The sequence below is a fragment of the Gobius niger genome (assembly GCF_951799975.1).
Source record: "Gobius niger genome assembly, chromosome: 8".
Lineage (NCBI taxonomy): Eukaryota > Metazoa > Chordata > Actinopteri > Gobiiformes > Gobiidae > Gobius > Gobius niger.
The window spans coordinates 33,914,014-33,934,225 of record NC_136859.1 but is presented as its reverse complement, the minus strand read 5'-3'; the positions used below and the strand labels follow the sequence as shown (position 1 = coordinate 33,934,225).

At 42.9% G+C, this 20,212-nt stretch overlaps 1 protein-coding gene across 2 annotated transcripts in view; it reads right to left on the bottom strand.

Moving 5' to 3' along the window:
• The window catches only part of sema6cb (semaphorin 6Cb), a 266,790-nt gene that overhangs the window by 178,651 nt on the left and 67,927 nt on the right, over nucleotides 1-20,212 (bottom strand). For both annotated transcript variants that reach the window (XM_079561863.1, XM_079561864.1), the window contains exon 3: nucleotides 4,493-4,579. The gene's annotated coding sequence lies outside the window, so the exon portion shown is untranslated. The remainder of the gene's footprint in view (nucleotides 1-4,492; nucleotides 4,580-20,212) is intronic.

Below are 20,212 nucleotides of genomic sequence, written 5' to 3'. Positions count from 1 at the left end.
GTTCTGAAAGGAAATCCAAGAATGAATGACAAAAAAGCCAACTTAGATATTGGACTAGATCTCCTTCTGATGTTGAAAGCTTTGGGGGGTCAGTAAATTAGCAACAAGGTCCATTATCTCCAGTATCTTATTGTATTATGTGCAGAATACTTTTACCGATCAAGTAAAAGCACTACAAGTACTCGGTTTTCAGCACTCGTTTTTTTTTTTCATTTCAGCACTCATACCACTACTACTGTAAGTGTCCATAAGCAGTGTTACCGAAAACCTTTTATGATGTCACCTAAACCCCATAGGTGCATATTGCTGCCTTGGCTTTCCACAAATCCAAATCTAGGATCTTGCCTTCATTAAAACATGAAACCATGAGTTTGTTGCTTAAGAACAAAAAAACAAACCGTCCTAATTGCACTATTCTGTTGATGCTCATTTGTTTGTGCCCTGCTGTGCCTGTGTCCTGCTCTACTTTATCATCTCTTCTGAGAAGCCTCGAAGTGATTAGTTCAACATAGTCTTTAGTGCAGATTGCAGTCACACATTATTGTTAAACATAGATCTATAAATCCAGCCTAGAACACAAATTGACTTTATCTTTCTTAATCTGAAATGCCAACTTGGTTGGACTTATTCTTATCATTTTATGTTCTCAAAATGGCACAATCATAAATGAAAAAGTCTACACCGTTTTCAAAACCCCCTTATGAAGGAAACTGCATAAACTACCCGAAAAACAACTTCTGTCACTTCATTGGCAAAAGCAAATAAAGCCCGACAACCAAATTCCAAACGTGAAACACTCTTGACAGACTTTGTGAGCGTTGGAGTGGCGGAACGAGGTGTGGCAGGTGAATCTGATGAAGGGGCAGACTAAAGCGGAGATGGCTGTTGAATAAAAGCTCAAGTCAGGAAACATTGGCGCGGACGGGGCCGGCGAAGAGCTTTCCATGGGCCCCAGGTGAGCCCGGCGGAGGCCCATTTCACACGGCTGTGGGCTGACTAACACTGACAGGCTCACAGCTCTGCCTCACGCACACATCTCACTAAACCATTCCCTTTTCCATCCACCGCACAATAAGCCAGTTCCTGTTTATTAACCTCAAGCATGGCGCTCTTTTCAGCCGCGACCGCTTTGTCGGCTCGAAAGCGCAGACCCACGAGGCGGGACGGTTCCAAAAGGGGCTGTAAATCGCATGATTCATGTGGAGACAGGGAGTTGTGGAGAAGCCCCACCTAACAGACGATTGGATCATCAAAGTCGTTAAGTTACAGTCATTAGTGCGGTATCAAATAAATTACAGAGCATCACAGAGCAAATTGTTGTGTACGCTCACGCCAGAGGACTTGATGAACATTTAAATACAAGCCAAACTTAAAACCTGTTCCTGAAACAATATTACCAGGCGGCTTCCTTTATGATCAGGGCTGCCAGGTCTCAGCAGCCAAACCCACCCGAAAATGTCTGAAAAAAGGCCCAAAATCCAGGAGACATACAAGTTTACAGCGGCCATGTGCTCCTGTGATAATGAGAAACTCTGTGAGCCTTGGATTTGAGATTTTGTCCTTTGAAATAGTGAATTTAATTAATAAATACAGTAAAAACAGCCTATTTTACATAGACTACTTTACATGCAGTCAAAAACGCTTTCATAAACGAAATATTAGCAATAACCCGGTTGCACAAGGCCATGTAAACACCGGCAAAAAACAGAATATGATATATACTCCTTTTTCTAGCCTGAATATTTGGTCATGTAAACGCGTATTGCAATATCCCCATCAAAAGGAACAATCATGTGTGTTCTGCACATTTTCTATCCGCAAGGAATCTTGGTCTTTTCAGTACAGGAAGTACTTGTATGCACTGCCTGGCACGCAGTGTTCCAGAAATACACAAAACGCATGTTTGTAATTACATATCTGTTCATAAAAGTAAAATAAAAAGTTAAACATAAGATTGTATATTATACAGTATCTATGAGCGAAACCCAGAACTAGTATCCCGAGACAAATGGTACAGTAGGTGGCAGTATGCACCTAAGCTGTTGGCTGCCATACGCCAATGAACTAAAGAAGAACCCCAGACGCAGCACAGCACCACACTTTTGGAGCGAGGAGGCAGCGATTACTTTATTAGTTTGGGGAAAGACATGAATATTGACGGTACAAAGCGTAGAAGTAGCACATTTGCGTCGTGACCTTGTCAGTATGTCACGGTTTGGATCAAGATATTCCCAACTGATTACAATGACCATGTAACCAGAGTTATTCCAAATGTTTCAGAATCCAGAATATAGACGCCATGGACAGACCGCTTTTTATCACACAGCAAGGCTTAAACAGACCCTGGTTATGACTAATATGGTGCATCTCACGTTTGCATTCAGGCACTAATGTCAAGCAAAATGGTGATGACCCACAAAGTATTTTATGTCCAGTTAAATCATTAAAAAAGTGTGTCTATTGTTAAAGTCATCTTAGTCAGATCCTAAATACAGTATAATGCATCAAAACATACAATTGTAATTGTGAAATAAAGCATCTCCCATCGCTCATTTACTCCTCAGCTTTCCCCACTTAATATCAATGTCTATGTTCATGCTAATGAGCCCGAGCCGCACCAGAACTCAAAATGAGCCATTTAACGTGACAATACAAGGTTTCAAGTCACTAATCCAATGCTTTCAATACCGGTCTCCAAACCGAGGCAAATCCAGAGCTGAGCACCGAGACTACATGACTTTTATACTTAAAGAGGGGGTATTATGCTTTTTTCAGCCACATAGCACCAGTCTATAGGACACTACAATGATGACGAAACCTTCTGTTGGTCTGTCAATGCAGTAAATTAGAATAACTGCCTAGTATAAAATTGCTCTTTCAAAATGGCGTTAGCAAATGACTTGAAATAGGCCCCTGTCTCTTTAAAAACCTCTGACCCTTTCCGACACGCCCCCTCCACACGCTGTCTGTGGCATCACAACAACACTCCGCTCGTTGTCTCAAGTATTGAAACTACGATCGGTGCATTTTAATTTTTATTGTTGGAAAGGACCTACTGTTTATCACTTTGTGAACAATGGCCACACAGGATATTATTTGGAAACAAACCTTCCACACCGGACGCTTGGAAGGGGCTCTTGCCTGAAAAATAACTGCTGTTTGGAGGCTATCTCTTTGCATCTGCCATGCCCTATGGATCTCTAAATATACCCCCATGGACGACACCAGGATCTGCAGGAGCCCATACGATTCAAAGACGGACATTATCTGTGCAAGTGGACAATGTTTTTTCGAGGTTACCCGTTAGCTTGTTATAATCGACTACAGCTCATTGTTGATGAAAAGTCTGTAATAAACCACAAATGTGTAAAGCCAGGCTCATTGTGTGATCATCGTAAAGGCTGCTTCGAGTAGTTGCTGCTTTATTGACGTTATTTGTGCATAATATGCTGCCTGTTTTCAATGAATGTTGTGAAGGTGAAGGTTGTTAGCTTGTCGCGGCTAATAGTGCCTTAGCTCCGAGAGAAACCACTCGGCTACGACTCACTGTAGATGAAATGTGAGCAATAAACTACAAAATCAACAAGCCAGGCTCCGTGTGTGATCATCATAAAGGCTGCTTCAAGCAGTTGCCTGTTTTAGTGACGTTTTCAATGCATAATATGCTTGTATTCAGTGAATTTTCCCGTTAGCTTGTCGCGGCTAGCTTGTTAGCTCCGGGAGAAAGCCACTCGGCTATGACCCATTGTAGATGAAATGTGAGCAATAAACTTCCAAATCAACAAGCCTGGCTCCGTGTGTGATCATTGTTAAACGGTTCTTTATGTGTGTGGTGGTTTTATTGACTTTATTTGTGCATATTTCTCGTTTTCACGTGATGACTCGAGGTTTAGCTTAGCATTAGCTTTCTCCGGAGGCTCTGTGCATCATCAAGGCCCAGCGCAGAACCAGACACTGAAATAAGTGTTCTTGTCACCGGTTTTAATCCTGGGTGTTTCGGTAACAGAAACACTGATGTGTGTCTTTGTAAAAGTCTGCTGTGGCTCCGGTTCACAACACATGAAGCTAATCATCCATGATGACTCTGTTTACATCTTAGGGCTAGACACTGCGGGGAGGGGGTTCTGCTGAGGAGCAGTGGTTGGTTACTCGGCTGGTGACGAAAGGTCGGAGGCGTATCCTGGAGGTCGAGGGCGTTTCCTGAAGGAATCAGGCGTTTTATCCCTAAAATGGCCGCCATCAGAGTTTCTACAGATTACTCGAAAATACGTGAATGTGCCCAGGCAACACTTCAGGCATGGTTTTAATGAGGGAATGACTTAATAACATGATGTAAAGCTTGAAAAAGTCGATTTTGCATAATAGGCCCCCTTTAATGCTCAATGCTACCATCAAATATTCAGCCATTCTGATGGTATTACTAGAGCTGGTATCACAGAATAAACCAACAATCGGTCACAGACAACAGAGAGAGTTGGAGATGCTTCCGTACCTCAAAAAGCTATTGCACAGTAGCTCCAAGAACTGAGGGATAGGGGTTAATCCCGTGCTCTGCCGACACCAGTGGTTCTGCAACAACCTGGAAAAGAAACAGACAAAAAAATATAAACATTTAGAAAGGTAAGTGCAGACAAAAGCGCGTTTTCAGATCCATGCAATACCACACAGCGTGGAACCAGATATGCAATATGCTGCACATTGCGTCGCTGTTGCTATGCTGCAGAAGAGTCCAGCTTTGCCAGGAAAATCTAAACATATGGCAGAGTAATGGTGCAATTCACCGGCGATGCAGCATGGGAGAACCTTCCAGAACCGGCATCAGCGTGAATGTGAGAGAAACCCCTTAGAAATGTGGAAAGGAAGTAAAAAAAAAAAATGGCCACTCTCTATATTTTTAGCGACAAAAAGGAAATAGATTGAGGCAGTTTGAGTTTATGTTTATTGTGTGTGGATATATTAGTCACAGTCATTTGCTCAGTTGTGATTTTTAGTTTAACCTCTTACCTTCCACCTGAACAGAGCACTTTCTCTCCAGTTTGGTTTTACCCAAAGCTTATTGGAAAAAGTGTAAAAAAAAAATTTAAAAAAAGAAGCGACAAAAATGTGACAAAAAACAATAAAAAATGTGACAAAAAATTATAAAAAATTGACAAAAAAATAAATGAAAAATTGACAAAAAATAAAAAAAAATGTGACGAAAGAAAAAAAATGTGACAAAAAAAAATAATAATGTGACAAAAAAAAAAAAAATGTGACAAAAAATGTGAGGAAAAGGATCTGTTTTGAATGTCTTGTATGCTGTAAGCGCCAGGTGAGAACTTGTTAGATTTGGGTAAAGCCGAACTGGAGAAACTGTGCTCGGTTAAGGCGGAGGGTAGGAGGTTAAGCAAGTTATTATTGAAAAAAATTGCAAAAATTCAAATTCCACCTTGTTTTTTGGGGTTTGTCATATTTTCACCGTGCTTTTGTCACTTCTTAGTCGTGCTTGTCGCTTTTTTATTGTGTTATTGTTGCTTTTCCGGCACATTTTTGACCCTCTTTTGTTTGGTTGTTGTTTTTTGTTTGCGGCCGCCAGCTCGCCTCAGTTCCTCAAGTCTTACTGCTGAATAAATGGCTAGTATAGGCCCACCGCTTCACCCAAACACTGGAGAAACAACTCGTCGCTTGTCACTAACCTGCTCCGACACTTTTCCCACGGTTATCTTTGATGGAGAGACATTTTTAAACTCCCTCCCCAAACACTTTTGTTTTGAATTGGCCGTAGAAGCGCAGCGATCGGCAGCGGCCCACAGTGCTCATTTCTGCCACTGAAATTCGACCTATAAGAAGGGTAGTTGTTAGGGCGGCACCGGTCCGTCTCAGTGTGAACGCTGGGACAGCCGGGGTGCCATTTATGAGACGCGCAGTGGGGTGGGGGGTGGGGGCACATACACAAACCTTCCCGCCACAAAAACACGCCACGACTCCACAGATACATGGCGTGAAAATGAGGATATATACTGTGGTTCAAAAAAGATCCACGGGGAGAAAGGTAACACAAGCAAAAGGCAAGATGTATTTTGAAGATTTTTGTAAGTGAAACATCGGCGCTGCGGGTGATAATTGCTCTATTCATTCCTAAATTTCTAACCTTCAGCGCAGCCCAAACTCACTTTAGTTTAATACACTCTGACATGTACAGAATGTCTTGAACGCCGTGTGCGGCAGAAAGTTTCAAAGAATCAATCACCCTTTCAAAAATGGATCTTTTGAAAGAGTTGATGCTAAATGATTCGGTACATTCTTGAAATGGTTCACTGCTACAAGGCCCAGGTACTCTGGGCCTTGTAGCAGTGAAAAGAAGTCTTCTGCCACTATAGTACTGATTAGGCAAAACATTAAGAGCATTGATTGAGACCAGTGCCTCCAGCGGTTGAATGGAATGTCCAATAACAGAGGTCCTTGAGCTCTGTATGAATGTGGTGTGTGTGTGTGAGTGATATGGCGCAGATTAGCAGCCACACTTCCATCAGTCTATCCTAATGAGTGCTGACATTGCTGCAATGCCACCCCCTAGGGTCGACTCCAGATTGTTTGCTATAACATGGAAACCAATGCTGCTTCAAGACTTTTATTGCTTCTAAAAAGCCTCTGTGACAACTCTGAGAAGAGAGTAATGCTTCTAATCACACTGCTTTTTGTTCAGAAAGTTATACTTCGGGCTTTGATTGACAGGCCCTAGAGCACTGAGGCTTGTTGTTGCTCTGTAGGAGAAGACTGACCTGCATCATGGGTTCTCTCTGTTTTGAATGTAAATGAGGAGGAATAATGTCTACTGTCTACTAATATACTAATTATGTCTATGCTCTACCCGAGGGCAGCTGTGGAGAGTACATTGTAGCACTTTGAGAAAGTTGTTAACACAGACTTGTAAAGTGCAATACAAGAGTAAACGCCATAGTGGTGAGGTAGCAATTATTTAAGTAAAATAGGTGTTTCCATTGGGTCTCATTGTGTATAAAAAGTGCTAGGATAGGGTAGAAAATCTTCTAAAATGTATCTGATTCTTCCCTTAGTTAAGCCGTTTAAGTCTTCTGTCAAATGTTAAGCTTCTGGGAACGTGTAAATCATGCGCTGAGAACTTAATCTTGACTTTAGAAATAAACTGCTAAATGTAAGCGCAATACTATTACAGTTAAATACTGTTTTCACTGTTGTCACTTGTTCCTTCCGTCAATCTCTCAAATCCATGCACTTGGCCGAACACAGCATTTAAAAAGAATATTTGCTGGTTCCTCTGATGCCTCCTCCTCTCTCCCTCTCCACCAGGGGCATCACGAGCCAAATGAGCCGGTATGTCTCTCCTTTTTCCAGAAGCAGTGCCAAAGCTGCTGTCGGCGGAGCGCAGGACTTCTCATGGAGGTGTGAATGAAATCTCCCAGGTGCCATTTTAATTGTGAGCTTGATATCGCAGCTTGTGGAGAGCAGATAGAATTGTGGGCTCCGCGGCACGTCGCACCTGTGTGTGGACAGCTGATTACACAGCCAGAGCTTCAAAGGTAACACCAAATGTTTTATTAATATGCTCCAGCGCTGGCGAGGGGAAAGCAAGTTTAAAGCATGAAGGACAGGTTTGCATTCACTTAATGGCTCGGAAACCAAAACATTTACCGGAGAGGAAGGATATTGTTCGAAAAGCCTTGTGTTGGGCAAACAATGTATTGAAAGAAGAATCACTGGCCATCATTGACACATATGGCTGCACAATGAGAAGGAAGTACACTAAGGTATATGGAAGTAAATAAGGTCAAGTGTGACTAAAACTGGACTTTAAGATTCAAACGTTTTTTGATAACAGTGCCAGAAACAAAAGGTAACTTTAAATGTCAAAGTGCAGGTGAAATCTCGTAAAATTAGAATATTTTGAAAATGGACTGTCAAATTGCATGTAATGAGTCTGTCATAAACTAGTTTCACATTTTGGGGCCTGCAACCGGTGGCATCACTTTGACCAACAAGACGTTAATGTTGCCAACCAGCAGTGGCTTCTAGGGCTGAAAGATATATCGTTATCGAGATATGAACATTCAAAACAATAAAATTTAAAAAAGCAAAAAACTAAGCAATGCTTAGTTTTCACCTAACCCACAGTTATATCGAATCGTTTCGATATCGAGATATCTGGCATGAATATCGAGATATGAAATTTCGTTCAGCGCTAGTGACTTCCAGATCCAATCGGAAGAGACTTGAATGTTTACTTTTGACATTTCACACACTCTCTCTCTTCTCTGCAAACTCTCTCCAAATCCCAGTGTTGTCTGTCCTAACGTGGGGGTTGAGGGCGGGGCTTCCTCTAGGAAACATTGACTGTATTTTTAGTATTGTAGGGTCTCTAACAGGTGTTTGATCCATGATTTGTGCAATAATATTTCTCAAAATCATCCTGGGGGCCAGAGGTTCTATGCTGGAGGCCCGGATTTCGCCCTCGGGCCTGACGTTGCCGACATGATAAAACACAAGTATTGAAATTATTGCAATACTTGAAAAAGTAGATACTTGATATTGCAGCACATAGTATTGCAATCCAATCTGATATTTTAAAGCAAAAATACATATTAAGTACATAAAAGTGTAGAAAATGTAGCAGTTGTTTTGGACACATAAATATTTGTCCCTCAAACCCAGTTGACACTTTTTAGCCTTTTTTTTTTTTGCGAACTTTGTATTGTTCCAAGTTACACAAGCTTAGGAACTTACCTTCCACCACCTCTGCCCAACACATAGGCAGAGGTTTGACCCCAGATGCCCTGAAATCACTTGCTTGTGAGCCGCCACCTTCTCGCTAAATAAAAGTGCCGAGACACTGTACTTGAATGTTTTCTGACCACCAGAAATATAGCCCTGGGTGTATTTAAATGTAATCTGTTGTTTCCTCCGTCTCATGTAAACAGCGGCTCTTGTTTAAAACATTAGCGCTCCCTCTGATGGATGGCGGTGTCACGTCTTTTACATAGCACCAGGCCTTTGCGGCACCTCCCCATTCATCACAGGCTGGCGGGACGGCCGCGTTCATCTTAACGCATTACCGAGGCCCGCGGGTCCAGGGTCACGCGGCGCGCTCATACATCCCTCTGTCACGCTCTAAAAGGGGGCAGCGCAGTTCACCCCAGAGCCGCGGTTTGGGAGGTGAGGTGAGGTCTTAGGAGAAGAAGAGTGGCAGGGCTAATCCAGGGCCCGAGCTCCACATGGGACAAAACTGTTACGGCACTGGGTCACTGAATATGCTTCAACCTGCAGCCCGACACTAAAACATGCTGTTCTCAATCATAAATATAAATTCCATGTTATAAATTGAAATCATCTTGCGACCCCCAGTGTCCAGCGGTCCTCCCGAGGGGTCACACCGTAGAATATTCCATCTTCGTGAGGTCTTATGTCTAAAGTTTAGATCTCTGTACGTTCTGAAATGCATACGGTTCTTGTGTGAGTGGAGAAGCTCCTGTAAAATGAGCCGAGCGAGAAATAAAACAAAAAAAAAACAATCAAGCGCCCACCATTCCTGATTCGACCGGTAAGGCACTTCTCGCTTGCAAAATAAGGAGAGAATGAAGACGATCAGGCTCCCTTCCCCCTCCCCTTCTGATCGGACCCAACGGGCCGATACACAGGAAACTTCCTCTCATTGGTCAAGGGTATGGCACGAGGGATTCGGGTTAGTTGCTGAGATCAGCAGTGGGAGGGACTAGAGAAAAGATTGTGTTATACATTTGTTTTGTCAAATTGCAGGCCCAGGTCAATAAGCCGAATCAGCATTGTCCGTACGCATGCGTGCTAATGTTCCGGTCAAAGTTCACACCTACCCACGGTGTCAACAAAGCTTAACAATAAGGTTTAACAATAATGGCCACGAGTTCTTGTTCTCTTCCCAGTAACACTGTGTCCCCGTTTCTTACAGAATTCTTTAAAAACATCGATTTTCAACGCTCAAAATATTCAATATCTGTGTCACACTCGGTTAACAGTTTGGGATACGATCTGGGTAGTCCTGACCTTTAACCTGGACCAGCATGCATTGCGCTCAGTGAAATGCTGAATCCACTTATTATACACAATCTATTACATTTAGAACACATTTAAGCTAACAGAGCATCACTTTAACGCTCCTGGGCGTGTTATGGTATGTTAAATGGCGCATTGAGTTGCCTTGTGTACGAAATGCGCGGTATAAATAAAGTTGCCTTGCCTTAATTATGAGAAAAAAATGTATTGCAATTTCTGTCATTTTTATGTTTTCATATAAAAATAAGGCATGTACATGATAATGGTCAAAACTTCCTATATTTTCAGCCATAAAATCTAAACAGTGGATAGACCAGACTAAAATATATGGTTTATTTTATTGACATATAGTAACATAGATTTCTTTATCTTTTCTTTCTTTATTTAGATTTCTGGGTATATGTTTTGGATCTTGGTTAGTTTTTTAATAAACAAATAAGAAGTGAAAAATCTGTAAAACTTAAATTTCGCCTTGTTATTTTGGGTTCAAAGCTGAATAAATCAGGCTTGGAATTAGTTATTAAAAAATCCCTCTGAAAAACTCTTAAAAATCTGGTTAAGCCCAAGGCTGGAAAGTTTGGAGTCCGTATGAGTTGCATGAGTGGAGGAAAAACCTCATTTAGAGTACACATGCGTGGTACCTTTCTTTGCTCTTCCATATCTGGTGGATCCCAGAAGGAAAAGTACCCTCGCTCACAGCTCTACAAAACATCATAAAATAAGCATCAGTTTTGTCATTTTTATACTCTGACATGAAAACTAAGATGGAAAGGGAAGAAACCAGCAAAAAATCTCCACTTCGACCACTGCATGAAAAATCAATACTTTCACCTGCTGTGTCTCGCCTTAAAATAAGCCTTCGGGAAACTTTCAAGAACAGAAATTGCTATTCTATTTGAAATGATGGTCAGAAAAATAGCCATAAGATACGTCAGACATTTTTTTCCTGACCCAAAGCACAAAGGCAGACCTAAAATAATGCACCGTGTACGGAAAGCTGGTCAATTATCCCGGTTTAGCCCATCCCGGTTTCGTTTGCGTGTTTTTCATGATCAGATTATGTATGCAAGGTCCCAGACGCACACAGCTCCTCATTGGGCATGGCTCCACTGGGATACAGCCTGGCCTGATACATTTTCTATTTCTATGCAAACAATTACTCTGGTACTCTTTCTGTTAGTATGAAGGTTACTGAGAAACTTCTTAGAGCACGTCGACTTTATATTTAGACTTTAAACCTTTAGAAAATAAGGCAACTACAACACCCATGCTTTGCTAATTTCATCAGCAAGATTTTTTTTTTTCCTTTACTTCTATACTACTTCCCAGGTTGCCTTTTACATCTAATGGCACCAGTCCAACTTTATCCACTCTACACAAGTAACTGCAGATTAATGTTACTAACCCCTCAGCACGGACCATCCTGAGGGGTCGCACTGTTTGAACAAGGCCAAAGGAGACATGGCTCTTAAACAGTAGCACCACTGTGATAAATACCGACCATCTCTCTCTTTACATTCCTGAGCTGCCTGTGCTCCTGTGGGCAGCTGCTGGCATGCGTTGGGAAGCGCTAAGGAACACAGTGTGGCAAAGTGCTGATGAATGTCGAATAAACAATAAACAGGTCCAGTGGAACGGCTTTACGTACGACTATCACACTGCTAATCGTCTTCTATAAGCTGAAGAATTTAAACACACTGTGCAGACTGTTCTATGGATTACTATAGAAGTGTGTAGCCTTGAATAGAATGCAATTTTTTCAGCAATAAATCAAAGATTTGAAGCTCCACTGTATTTTCGAAGCCTCTTCCCCACACTTCACCCTCTTTTGCGTTTAAGACGGGACACTGCAGGTGAATAGGGGACTATTTTTTAATTTAAAAATATAAATATGAGGAAAAAATGTATCTGTCATTTTATGTTTTTGTATAAAATAAGACATTTTCTGCACAATAATCCAAAACTCCCATCAACCAATCTGACTATTGAATCGAGCCAGGTTTAAATGTATAGTTTTATTTTGCTGATATATTATTTGCAAATATTTTTCCAGGGGGATTTTGGATCTTGGTTTGTTTTTGAATAAGCGATTTAAAAGTGAAAAATCTAATGTTACCTTTTTTTTAAATTCAAAACTCAGGAAGCAGATATCAACACATTGAGTGCCACGCTGTTTTGGGGATTTAGCTGTAGAGTGCCAACAATCCAGACCATTTTCCATGATATTTGTAGCACCACAGCGTATTATATGTTACTAGCTGAGACCCGGCCTTCGGCCGGGCCTCGCTAGTCTCCACATTTGATATTCTGAGATTATGAGTGATTACAAAGAAATGTCCAACCCGTCACACAGTTCAGCTGTAGACCAGTGGTTCCCAACCCATTCCAAAAACTATGGCCACTACAAATGTTTAAAAGAATGAATGCTCAAAATAATTTCAAACAAACTGCAATTGGAGTGTTTGATGCACCCGCACTCCTTTCTTATAAACTACATCGACAATATGTTCGCTAAACTCAGGGAATTGAATTCAAGAGACAGTGGAATAATTATGGATAAATATTAGGGGTTCAGCTCTAACAGTTCGGTTCACGGTGCAGGACCCGTGGTTTGGTGCATCACGGTAGTGTACAATCAAAAAAATAATAAGTAGGTATGAACTGAAATAGCCTAATGATCGTTATTAGACAGTATTTATAACCTTACAATAAAATTGGCAATGCGTTCAAAGCTGCTTTAGAATAAAATGTACCTCTGGGCTCACAATACGTGAAAGCAAAATAGAAAACAAATGGTACAGCAGCAAAGTAAAAAAAAGAAAAAACCTACGCAGTGCTGGCCATGCGCTCGTTAAGTCGTAGTTTCATTTTCGTTTTTACTCACACGGAGGATAAATCAGTCGGAGCAGCGCGTTTGATTAGAGGCTCGTGTTCGAGCAGGTTTTGGGCAATGTTTTGCGCGTATTTTTTTGCGGAGACAATTTGGAGACGGAATACGGCCCACGCGCGCGCGCACACACCGCCCTGTTTGGATGCGCGCACACGCACGGCAGTCAGATGTCGTGCACTCGCGTTTTTGTGACGGCGGGTTGTCCTCGGACAGCAGCACCGCGGTCCATATGGACCCGTGGTCAAAGCCCGCGGGCGGTGGGACCGTCACGTGGGGCCGGCCGCGGATGTAATAGTCTTATATAGCGCTTTTCCAGACGCTCAAAGTTGCTGAACAATTTGATGCATTATTCATTCACCCCATACTCGGTGATGATAAGCGAGGCACCCGGTCTGCGCACATCAGGCCCCAGCACCAACCACGCACACACTCACTACTGTCGCCAGGCTTCCTGGTTTTCCCAAACGGTCTCCCATCCCAGTCCTAACCAGGCCCGTCCCTGCTTAGCTTCAAAGTCGGTATGGGAAATAAACATGGCGGCGCACAGGCGGCGGCCATTGAGATTGCGTTTTCTATTATAGATAGCTATGGACACATGCTATGGCTCGTTTGAAAGGTGAGAAATCCTGTTTAATTCTACATGCCTCGGTTCCTGAGAAATTCTCGGTTAACAGAGCTAGTTTTGTGCATTTAAACAGCCTGGTTCTGGATTGAAGACTTTAACAGGATGTTTCTCAGCCGTCCTTGGACCCATTGTAACCATTTAAAAACTCAGAGAAATGTTAAAATCTCAACTGTTTCGATCTTTCCAAGGGAAGCCACTCTGATTTGTTAAGTGTCTGCTCTACAGTGCAACACTACGACCCCTCGGACTAAAAAAAGAAAAGAAACGCAATAATACGTATGAAATGTCCAGATCATGAAGTTTTTGATCGTCATTTATTTCAGTTCTGTTCATCACAGAGCTGGAGATTCTAAAGTGGAAAACCTCACTGCATGGGAAAAAGGCAGATGTTGTAGTTACTTCCAGGAATTCTCCGGCTCACAAGCAACAAAACATCACAAAATATGCATCGTGAAGAGCATGTTTCATCTTTTACTCTGACATTAAGATGCTAAGGGAGAAAACTAGCAAAAATCTCAACATGGACCACTGCGTAAAAATAAATAAATAAATGCTTTCACCAGCAGTGCCTCGCCTGAGTGGAATATTGTAGGGTAATTGGTGTCAAATTTATCAACCCACAATTTCAACAGTGCTACCTCTTGCATAACTTCAATCGCGCGCCCAAAGCTGATTTAGAATGCATTCTTGAACCTGAATCAGTCAAGGATTACAGTTTATTACTACACATAAAAGTCCCGTCTCAATTCTCAGGAATAGATTCAATCGGCTTAACTTTCCGAGTGCGATATGTTTTCAAAAAGACGTCTTCTGCTTCCCACAAAGCCGGTGACACATGCTCGTACTGTGAGACGCGGTGGCTCAAAAAGACAGAAAAGCACTGTGGCGTGACACACGTGCTTAAAGGAAACAATCAGCATGGCAGGGCAAAGCGACCGTGACACGGCTAATTAAGTTACTTCCAGGGCCATTCTCGGGCTACAACGCAGCGCCAGTCCCCACAACCTGCGACATTAAGGCTAAGTATCCGCCTCAGCAAGCCACAAATACTGCTTTTATTTCGGTGCGTGGCTTAAGCCTAGCCAGAACAGTGGGGGGGGAATGAAAAATTGGCATGCGCGTGGCGGCAGAGTGGGTATCCCGAGCCAAGTCCGGGGCACAAGGGCTCCGCTGTGCCCACAAAATCCGTCTGCAGCGGTGAATCAGCAGCAGGCGGTGGGACGGGACGGTACAGTGCCGTCGATACCATCCATCAGCAGAAATCCATACAGTGCCAACATCCATCCTACACCACGCAGTAGGTACCGAGGCGCTCACAAAGGCCCGCCGTCTGCCTGGACAACGCTCTGTGTGTGGAGGTATGGAATCCAGAGTGTTTACAAGCGGCTATGGGTTAAGAATAGGTTAAGACTTGACACAATGTTTTAAAATGGCACGCATTTATCTAGGCCGGGGATCAACAAAGTCACCAAATCAAAATAAAAACCGCAAAACTTGCAAAATTGCAATATTGATTTTTGGCAATATCGTTCAGCCCTAATTGAAACCATCACTATAGTTATAAATCTGTAACTATGGGCTATTTGGGAGATTAAAAAACGCCATCAAACTTATATTACTAAACAGATGGGCGTATTCATTGGATATCAGCCTTTCCAACCCCCTTCTCTTCGTTATCGGACGCCAAAAATCCATATTGGTTGGTAGACTCCTAAATTTTGAGCAGCATAGCTGGAGAAAAGCCATGTGTTCCTTGGGGATTAGGACACTGCGCTTGGTCAGTCAATAACCAATTGTGTCTGTGTGCGGTTATTACTGTAGCGAATTCGCTCCCACTGGTAGTAAATTCCAGAGACAGTTCATTGTGTGTGATCTCCTTGATTGTGCAGCGGGTCTCGGCGGGCCCTCTCGCCAATGGGTAGTTTCGGCGCATCTGTCTGCCGGGCCCGCTCTGGAAGGCAGCAGCCCGGCAGGTGAGACGAGCCCGCGCTGCAGGAGGCTTCATTAATCTGCCGCCCTCCCTCCTCCAAACACCCATCTCTGCAAACTGCTGAGGAAATCTAATGAGGAGATTCAATCACGCAGACAACTTTACTTCTTTCCTCGTCTTTGAAGCACTGTTGACTTAGGTGCCTTTGCTGGCTAGGAGACCAAATAACTCCTCAGTAAAAAAAAAAGCGATACGGAGAGCTGTTATCCTTGACACTTGATGGTTCACAGCGGTGTAAGGTTAAAGAAAGTCATCTCAAGGAAGTTTTTGGTTTCACAATTCGTCCTCCTCCTTCTAGGGCTGATAATGTGGAATCGACATGGATCAGTGAATTTTGATGGAACAAGGTCAAGCCATCCATCCATCCATCCATCCATCCATCCATCCATCCATTCATCCATCCATCCATCCGTATGTCGCCTTCATTAACGATGCCTCTTACTGATACCAGATCCATGACTGCAGATCCACGCACCACTTTCACTTCATCACAAATCTGTGCTGTTTAAGAATCCATCAGAATCTGTCCTCTATAACGCTTATAACTGTGCGGCTGCTACGTAGTGAAGAACCAAAACCTAAAGCCAACCGCCAAATCCAAAGAAAGACAATCGACCGTATACATTAGTAACTCTAAGCTAATTCACTCATGTCCACAAAAACAAGCAACAGCAAAACGAGACGCAAGTTAATGTCGCAATTCACCTACAGGGGTGCATTAAATGACAAGGGAAGTGGGGGAACATGGAGGCAGGTACTGTATTTCAGCTCGGTGAGAGCATACCAGAAATGCGGAGGCAGCCAAGAGGCGGAGATGGGAGGGGAAAACAGGAACCAGAGCAGTAGAGGACTGGGGAGAAAATGTCAGGCTCCGACAGATGCAAACTAGCACCGTAGCCTGCACTGCAAGAACTAAATCATGAGTAAAAAACATTTTTGAAATAATAGCAGTTATAATAATCATAGCACTTGACATTGATTTGAGTTGGCGAGTCAAACAATCCACCAACGGATCAAGTGTTTTCGCTCTGAAAATAAGAAAAACAACATTTGCGATTCAGTGATCATTGGTGAACCTGTAATTCCGACCTAAGTTTTGCATATTTATTATTCTGTTTAAGTTTGCTTTTGAATATCGTAATCTTAACGGACAGAAACAACCTTTGTAAGTGGAGTTGTCAAATGCATCGCACTGCAAACAGAATTTCATATAATATTCTCTTAAAAACCGTCCAAAGAACTTAACTCGACAGGCTTTACGAGCCATTCTCCGACGTCTTTATTTATCTATTTGGAAGCGTATGCCAAAACTCAGACCCTTACATCTAATAGCAGTATCAGTGTAAAGGGATGGCAGGAAAAAAAAAAAAAAAAACAGGCCCCACTTCAAACCCATATGCCCTTATTATTCATCAAGCTGGCACGCCTCGCGAAAAGCCGGAGCTGCTGACTCAGACGGGGAGCCGAGATCTGTCGACGCTTCCCTTTCTCTTAACTTCCAAGACCCCAAAAAAAAACAACCAAAACCACTAGGATATTTGGCGTGTGTGTGCCCCCGGATCCCTGCCATCCTTCAGAGAGCTAACCCACTTCCATCCGGCTCCGTGTGGCATCTATCCTTCACCGGACTGACACACACGGCACCGCACCGCTCTCATTTTCGCTGCTATTGTTCAAGGCTCAGAGATTGGAAGCCCCGCGTCTCTGTCATCTCCGCCGCTCGGATAGTTGGCTGCTCTGCTGATAAGGAACCGAGCGCACTGGCTGATGAATAAATCACAAAATCCGCACTCACTGTCACCCCAGAGCGGCTTATTTATGCGCTACTGTATTTTATTTTATTTTTGGAGGGGGGCTAAATCCGGTATACATGCTTTTATGCGTCAACCTTTCACTTAAATGTTGTCACGCTCCTTTTGAGAAGATTAGCGACGAGACCACCTGCGGAGCGTCGACTAAGAAGAGCGCCGCACTTTCCTATTGGATTTTCTGTTGAGTGTTTCCATGGCTTTGGAATCATGTCACTCTTATTTTTGTTCCATCGCTGCGTTTCTTCTCAAAGCTTTTAACCTTTCATCCCCCTTCCAAAAAAAGGAGGGAAAAAAAGGGAAAAAGAGAAAGCCTGTTTTTAAGGTGAGCTCCAGCCTGTGCGCCGCAGATAGAAAGCTGAACTCCATACACCTACTCTTTCTTTGTCGGGGCCAATTTTGTGCCATAAGCTCTCCTTTGTACTGTGGGCGCTCACTTTCTTCCACTTCTTATTCTCAGCCTCTTGAAAGCAGCTCCAAGAAAACGAGCAAATGACTTCAATTCAGGTGCATCTGCAGCGAGCGGTGAGTCATGGCATACGGCTGTCACAAGTGTGCATCTTTCATAATCCAGAAGTTCTGTCATCCAAAAGGGGTGCTCCAACTTCACCATAAACTTTAACTGTGAAGATGTCTCTAGAACCAAATAATGATGACAGATTACTTCTGACTTATTCACATTACCTTATTGAATTCAAATCCATCAGAGACGAGTTTTTGAAAAGGCTAAAAAAGACAAAAAATCACAAGTGCATAGAAGTCTGGAATGATTTGTACGATACAATACCTGTAACAGTCGTGTAAGGCTCAGCCATCGCTCTGACTGAGAGGCTTTAGAAACATAGGTATACCAAAATTACCGATAATTTGCAATACAATGACTTTTAAGTACTAAAATACTAGCTGACCACACAAAAATGTGGTTGGACGCCTTTCGCTTTGATTACAGCACCATCCACTGTAGCATTGTTTGAATAAGCTTCTGGATTGTCAAAAGATCCAGTGTTGCAATCACTTTTCACCACGATGATGATGGGAGAGTGACCCCTGCTCAAAGCCTTCTCCAGCACATCCCAATGATTCTCAATGGGGTTAAGATTAGGGCTGGGTATCGGTTCTCAACAGAGATGCTGTCAGGACCCACTATAATCCTAGGATGGTAGGCCACGAGTTGAGAACCACTGCGCTAAACAATACCAGTATGGTATAGAAGTTTAGGTACTACTGGTATAAAAAAAAAAAAAAAGTGTTTGTTGGGTCCATGGAAAGCATTAAAGGGGGCCTATTATGCAAAATCGACTTTTTCAAGCTTTACATCATGTTATTAAGTCATTCCCTCATTAAAACCATGCCTGAAGTGTTGCCTTGGCACATTCACGTATTTTCGAGTAATCTGTAGAAACTCTGATGGCGGCCATTTTAGGGATAAAACGCCTGATTCCTTCAGGAAACGCCCTCAACCTCCAGGATACGCCTCCGACCTTTCGTCACCAGCCGAGTAACCAACCACTGCTCCTCAGCAGAACCCCCTCCCCGCAGTGTCTAGCCCTAAGATGTAAACAGAGTCATCATGGAGGATTAGCTCCATGTGTTGTGAACCGGAGCCACAGCAGACTTTTACAAAGACACACATCAGTGTTTCTGTTACCTAAACACCCAGGATTAAAACCGGTGACAAGAACACTTATTTCAGTGTCTGGTTCTGCGCTGGGCCTTGATGATGCACAGAGCCTCCGGAGAAAGCTAATGCTAAGCTAAACCTCGAGTCATCACGTGGAAACGAGAAATATGCACAAATAAAGTCAATAAAACCACCACACACATAAAAAAACGTTTAACAATGATCACACATGGAGCCAGGCTTGTTGATTTGGAAGTTTATTGCTCACATTTCATCTACAATGGGTCATAGCCGAGTGGTTTTCTCCCGGAGCTAACAAGCTAGCCGCGACAAGCTAACGGGAAAATTCACTGAATACAAGCAAATTATGCATTGAAAACGTCACTAAAACAGGCAACTGCTTGAAGCAGCCTTTATGATGATCACACACTGAGCCGGGCTTGTTGATTTCGTAGTTTATTGCTCACATTTCATCTACAGTGAGTCGTAGCCGAGTGGTTTTCTCCCGGAGCTAACAAGCTAGCCGCGATAAGCTAACGGGAAAATTCACTGAATATAAGCAGCATATTATGCATTGAAAACGTCACTAAAACAGGCAACTGCTTGAAGCAGCCTTTATGATGATCACACACGGAGCCTGGCTTGTTGATTGTGTAGTTTATTGCTCACATTTCATCTACAGTGAGTCGTAGCCGAGTGGTTTTCTCCCGGAGCTAAGGCACTATTAGCCGCGACAAGCTAACAACCTTCACCTTCACAACATTCATTGAAAACAGGCAGCATATTATGCACAAATAACGTCAATAAAGCCGGCAACTACTCGAAGCAGCCTTTACGATGATCACACAATGAGCCTGGCTTTACACATTTGTGGTTTATTACAGACTTTTCATCAACAATGAGCTGTAGTCGATTATAACAAGCTAACGGGTAACCTCGAAAAACCATTGTCCACCTGCACAGATAATGTCCGTCTTTGAATCGTATGGGCTCCTGCAGATCCTGGTGTCGTCCATGGGGGTATAGTTAGAGATCCATAGGGCATGGCAGATGCAAAGAGAGAGCCTCCAAACAGCAGTTATTTTTCAGGCAAGAGCCCCTTCCAAGCGTCCGGTGTGGAAGGTTCGTTTCCAAATAATATCCTGTGTGGCCATTGTTCACAAAGTGATAAACAGTAGGTCCTTTCCAACAATAAAAATTAAAATGCACCGATCGTAGTTTCAATACTGTTGAGACA